Genomic DNA, 7,327 nt, shown 5'->3' on the forward strand with positions numbered 1-7,327 from the left:
TTTGATGAGACTTTTGAATGCAAAGTCCTTCCACAAAAAATTAAGTCACATTTATGATTGCCTTCCATCATTATAGTGAAAAATTAGAGTTCCAAATTGTCTCAACTTGTTGAGTACACTCAAAGCTGGTCTATTAGGGATATATTTGACACTATGAAATATTAGATATTATTGAATGATGGGTTCGACTTAACTAAAATTTATCTTCTATTGAGTACATTCAAAGAGATAAATTTTTACACTCAAGGAGATAAATTTTATAGGCATGTTAAGCTAACACATAAGATGTGTGAAGACAAAGATTTGTCAGCTTAATGATCTGGGAGTTGTATGGAGATACAATTGATAATAGTATCTACCTAAATGTTATATTAGGGCTTGTTGAGTACACTCAAGGTCTTAATATAATAGATGGGATCTCAGCCCACTGGGAGTCAAACATGGACTCCATAAATTGTAAGAGGGTCATAAATTTTAGTTAAACAGTGGGAGTATAATTAATTTAATAAAAGTCCATGTTAAATTAATTAATGCATTTTATATATTATTTTTTCCTTTTTTGTCATTTTTACTTATTGAATAATAAGTAACCATATGTATTTGAATGACATACTAGATGTCAACAACCAAACTAGATTTTCTTAATTGATACACCAATTTGAGAATTGTTCTCATGCATGAGAAAATTGGTCACGTCTTTAAGTAGCCCTTTCCAGAGACACCTACTAATGTCTCGATTAAAGAAGAGGTGGCTATCGAAATAAACGTAGTGATGACAATAGTACTGCAACATATGTGATGCTTGCAATTATGTCACTGAGTTACAAAAGCAACTTGAGAGTATAGATGTTAACACATAATTTTTCATTACAAAGAGTTGTATGATAATAATCATGTGTGTAAGGATATGAGACTTCCAAACAACTATACCGGCGCAAAATAACAGAATAATCTTCAATCGATGCTTAGACACTGAAGATGATTGACGTTGAGAAATGTCTCAATTAAGTTCAATCATAAACCATGAATTAAGTAGTGACTTGGTTCTGCAATCTCTGTCAGCTAAAGCTATTCACAATTAATTATGAATTTAACATGAATAAGTTCGAATGCAAAATTATTAAGTTGCTTAACATGCTTAGGACTGTTAAGCCCTTTATCAAAGTTGGTAGTGGGCAAACCATTGATTCCTCTAAAGATATTAAAAAATCTAAAGGGGCTTTGTGAAAGCATCATATATGGTTAAGACAATCTAAGCGAAGGACAAATATCAAATCTAATGACCCTTGTTTTCATTGTAAAATGAAAGGTCATTGGTAAGAACTGTAACGACCCAAATTTATTTTATTTTATTTTATTATAATTATTTTTTTTTTTATTATTTTAGTCGCTACCAACTTTATTATAAAAGGATCAAATTTATTGGAAACCACATGATTAATAAATTTTAAATTATCATCTGGCACATTCTAGAAATCTAATCTGCTAGGAGTAAATGAGTATATTGCGATGTGTTCATGGCCAACTAAACATTTTAACTAAAGAATTTTAGCTAACAGATGACAAAAGACAAAGATACTTTTAAAAACTTATTTTCATTAAGAAAATCCAAACACGTTACATCACATGGCTATGAGAGTTACATTTACTACTTTGAAATGAATTTGTCAGTAAAGAAATATTCAATTATTATTAAACAGTGACATTGGTGTAAGAAATAATATTTAAGTCGAACAGTATATAAAATGAAATGACATTTGTCCGTATTTAACATCTTTTATACTAGCATGATTAGTGAATATGGGTTATGAATATTTTATCATAAAATCCAATTTAAAGTACAAATGAATAATACAACTCCACTGCATAAAGTTAACTGTGGTAGGCAGACAATTGAAAATTTGGTGTGACAAGTACAGAATCATTGTTTTGGCCATGCATGTTATAAATCTTGAAAAGGCTGTAGATGCCTTAGAAAAATGCAAAAGTCTTTGACGTGAACTTGACAGTTAATCAATTTTCTTTTAACCATTAAAATCGATAAAAGCAGTAACATATAGTTCGAGCTCTATTTAAAATGAATTAAACAAAAAAAAAATCCATGTAGCAAATAAACATAATTGATAACTTAATCTTTAAAATAGGATGTCTATGGCAATGAACTAAAATTACTTGTTAAAATTATAAATTCTCGTCCAGCAAATGAGGCACAACCACGCATCGAACAACCACGCTCCAATAGGACCCGATCTAACCTGTGAGGTGTAGGAAAATGGTGAGTACATGGGAATACTCAGTAGGATATCACATTAATGGTGCGATCCCAAAAAATAATTTTAACACAAGTGTCAGAAGACCATACCGTCGCATAACTTTAACTCCGGTAAGAGCTCACATCATATCATATCGTTTCATTTCATTGTACCGGAATGACCATATCATTCATATCATAGCATTAATATCATAACTTTAACTTTCATAAATATGAAATTCGTCCACATGTAGCCAAAATAATTAAACGGGAAATTAAAAAAAAATATTGCACCTCATATCCTACGTTGTTAAACTGCTTAAATTTTGGAAGTCAAAACAAGGTTCACACTCCAACAATTTCTTGGAATAAGAAAACCCAAAATCACGTTGCAACTATCTTTTCTTTTCTTTTTGCCTTATCGTGCAATAATATTACAGTGAGGTGAATAAAAGCTATTGTTTTCATATGATATAATAAAAATATCTATATAAAAAAAATGAGGAAACGTGTGGGAGTGGGAAAAGAGATATGAATCAAAATAGTTGAAACAGAAATTTGACCCAAATCTTGCCAACTGTTCACAATTTAAAAAAATAATTTATATCTTACACGTGGCAGTGCACCATATATATACAAGGGGATTTGTTTTAACCATTAGGAACGTGGCTTCCCATAATTCTCTCTCTCTACTTTATTTCATTTAATAAACAAATCAATTATCACTTACCTACCACCTATTTAGAATCCTAGTACTTCACGTGAGACCTCCCAATACAAAACACACTTAATAAAATATTATTATTAATAATAAAACAATAAAATATCTCAACAACTTTCATCTCTCTCTCCACGTAAATTCTTCCAAACAAAAGTAATAAAAATAATATTTGAATGTTATATCTTCCGGCTTCGATAACTTGGGCTCGACTAACCCAAATTAATTTTTTCTCGAGTCTAAAATGCGTCTTTAATTATTATCTATCCAACGAGTCCAATATCCGTATACTTATCATCGTCCCGTCAATATTTATATTTTAATCTAAATATTATTAAAGTTTACTTTATATACACTTTAGTCCCTAAACTTTCAAAACATTAAAAATATAGCATAAATAAAATTATATTCTATAAAATTTCGGGATATTATATATAGCGTGGCTTATATCTACTTCACGAGTTTCTTAGGTATTTGATACCAGATGTAAGTCTCATATTTATACAAATATTGAGAAACTAAAAGGAATTTCATGTTCCGACATGAACTATTTTAATGTTAAGGACAATAGTTGTTCTTGTTTATTTTGATAGGGATCCTAATGGCTATAGTAAATTACAAAACAACGTTTATATTCTTTAATACTAAGTATTCTATAATGAGTATATAAATTATAAGGCATAAATGCGATAATCTAATTATTACCGAAATCTGGCATGACAGACTTTGTCAAATAGATGAAATCCAATTCCAAAGTTGCATAAAGATGTATACTCGGGATTAATTGATTTTGACAAGTACAAATTATGCATGTTTGGCACAATGACCAAATCATCTTTTACTTGAAAAGAAGAAATGTCAGCATAATTACTGGTCTAATGCATAGTGATGCATATGGACATGTGTCAATTAATGTCAGGAAACGTTTCTCCTATTTCATCAATGATCATGTATACTTGATGAAAACTCAAACATGAAACTCTTGAAAAGTTCAAGGGATTCAAATTAGAAGTAGAGAAACAAATAAGTAAAGATACCCTCACATTAAGATTCGATCAAGTGAGAGTATCTTAATGATAAAATCTAGATTATCTAAGAGAGAATGAGATTCTCTTGCAGTGGACTCCTTCATATACACTGCAGTAAGGTGGTGTATCTAAAAGGAGGAATCGCTAATTATTAGATATAATGCGATTAATAACAAGTCATGCAAATCTCTTAAAATTGTTTTGGAGTCATGCATTGATTGCAGTGTGCAACACACTAAATCATATCCCATTTAAATTGGTTAACAGACTCCATACGAGTTATGGAAAGGTAATAGTCCTAATTTATCTTATATGAAAGTTTGGGGCCATGACGCTTATTTGAAGCACCTTGAATCGGATAAGTTTGAGATTGAATCCGATAAATACATATTTGTGGGATATTCAAAGAAGATATTTGAATATAAATTCTATTATCATGAAAGTTTTCGTCTCATGACATATCATCTTCTTAGAGAAAATATTTACTCTATGGAGGATAGTGGGAGTAAAATAGAATTTGAAAGAATTCAAGAGTTCACAGATATAGTTGACCAATTAGATAAATTCGAGTTTGATCCCATATTTGGTATGAGACATACTCTTGATCAAGAAGTAAAGACTCTTGAGGACATGTCAGCTCTATGTGAATCTAGTAGAATCATTCGACCTTCAAGAAGGTGCAAATCCGTGATTTCTAATAAGGTATTACTGATCTAGGATGATGAACCTACTAATTGCACCAAAATAAAGTCAAGTGTTGACTTAAAAGAGACAGCAAGAGACCATGAAACTCGAGATGAACTTGACGTATGTGAATAAGGTTTGGACCTTGGTTAAGCCTCCTGATGGAATAAAATACATAAGTTTTTGTAAATAGTTTATAAAGAAAAAGTCAATATGGATGGGAATATTCATATATACAAAGCAAAGCTAGAAGTAAAGGTTAAGTGTTGACCTTGGTGAAACCTATCTCATATAGTCTTGTTGAAGACAAATCGGGTTTTGCTTGCAACAATTGCATACCGTGATTGTATGTTAAGAGAAGTCTCTTGGAGCTGAAATCTTAGAGTTGATGAAAAGTCAAAGTGTTTGATTTTATCAAATTTGAAGACGAATTGTGTGTTTACAAGAAGATAGTGGGAACATTGTCGTATTCCTAATATTATAGAAAACGACATCCCTATATTTCAATCATTGAAATAATGGTTGTTAAAGGATTTATTCATGAGCGATATGGGATAAGCAACTTGATCTATAAAGATAGATCTAGAAGATTGCTTAACTCATACCAAATTTACATCGATGAAATCTTCTCGAGATTTCATATGGAGAAACTGGTTTACTCTTAAGCGGTATGTTGGAAAGGTTCCAAACATGAAGTAATCGTTGATTCAATATTAGAAACCTAATACATGATTACTTCAGAAGTAGCAAAGAGTTGCGATATGGATCATAATATTCATAAATGAACTTAGAGTAGTTCCTGATATTGTTGATCACATGCCATTGTATTGTAATAACAATTGAGCTATTACGAAAGCGAAGGAACTAAGGTCTCATCAATGATCCAAACATGTATTAAGGTGGTATAATCTCATCAAAGAGATAATACAAAGAAATGACGTAAAGAGAAAAAGAAATTTCCATATTTAACAATATTGCATATCCACTAACAAAAAGTTGTCGTAGCATAAACATGATCGTCATGTAGACTTATGATATTAGATACATAAGTGATTGGATCTAGTGCAAATGAGAGTTTGTAAGTATTATGCACTAGGTCTAATCAACTTTGGACATAGATACTTTTATATATAATTAATACAATTTAATGACAGATCTATTATTTAATTAATAGACAATTAAATAAATAATAGAGTCCGTAGATTCAAATCTTCGTAATTTGTTAATTACAAGGAGTTGTGATTGTGAGATATAAATTACATTTAATTGAATCTTAAATCGTCCGTGGTCGTAAGTAATAACGAGATACGGATATCATTATTACGGATAGATCATCACGTGTGATATTTATTACTTGTGAAGTAAGTAGCTAATTTCACAAGTTAAAGTGTGGTGACACTTCAATGAACACGTGGATATTTTTGTTATAGAACAAAACATTGGAGACCCGTCGAGAGATTCCACATGGATAACTGTCTGAGTGTCAGTAGTTAATCTCTAACATTCGGTAGTGGAATTGGTCATTTAACTTGAGGTCGTCTGGTACCTTATATGAGGAGACCCGCCGGGAGATTCCACATGGATAACTATCTAAGTGTCAATGGTTAATCTCTAACGTTCGGTAGTGGAATTGGTCCTTTGACTTGAGGTCGTCATGGTATCTTATATGAGGACAGTCATACTTTGGTGGTGTTGGATGTTGCTCTGCAAAGGTCAGCTAATACGACATCGTTTGGGTACATCAAGAATCGTATGAAGGTTGTGCTTGGTCAATAAAGGATTCGTCACTCTCAGATAGTAGGAGATTATGATGTACATTTCATTTAATTAAGTCGATGATGAAATTCTTGGCCAATGTGTACTCATAAGTCGAAAAGGAATTTTCGACTTATATTGACTTGATAGTGGAGTGAAAGATATGATCGATAATCGAGATTGACACACTTCCATATCACGTAATTGATCGGATCATATTGAAGAAGGGATTATAATTTCACGGTAAACGAACGAGTTTGGTTTTGTCACACCACATGATATTTCTCGTCACATATATTGCCCTGACACATTGCTAGATGTCAATCAGGAACGGCAAGTGTGAATTGACGATAAATTAAAAGGGTGTTTTAATTTATCAATTTTGATTAGATCAAAATAATATTTTACGTCGTTAGGCATCGTGGTCGAGAACCTAATGGGTCGCACACAAAAGAGAATTGGAAGATTACAAATTGCTAATTGGTTAATTTAACAATCGTTGGATAAATTAATTAATTAGATTTGTTATTTATATTCCAGAATTAATTAATTTGATTAATTAATTTATGGATCGGGTTTAATTAAATGGATTAATTAAATATTGGACCGGACCGGGCCGAGTCTGTTTGGGTTTATATAAATATATGGCTAGGGTTTGAGGTCCATATGGTTTTCTTTATTCTTGCTGGCACAAGAGAGAAAATCCTCGTAGCTACAATCTTATTCTTTGTGTGGATCACCATTGGAAGCTGGACAATTGGATAGCTGTGGATGGCGAATCAAGATTACTAGAACGAAAAGAAAAGCAAAAGGTTTGCAGAATTTTTCAAAGGTACAATCTTTATCACAATTTTAGGGATCTTTGGTGGGAATCGAAATAATTTTAATTTT

Source organism: Olea europaea, chromosome 1 (assembly GCF_002742605.1).
Source record: "Olea europaea var. sylvestris chromosome 1, O_europaea_v1, whole genome shotgun sequence".
In the NCBI taxonomy this organism is placed as follows: domain Eukaryota; kingdom Viridiplantae; phylum Streptophyta; class Magnoliopsida; order Lamiales; family Oleaceae; genus Olea; species Olea europaea.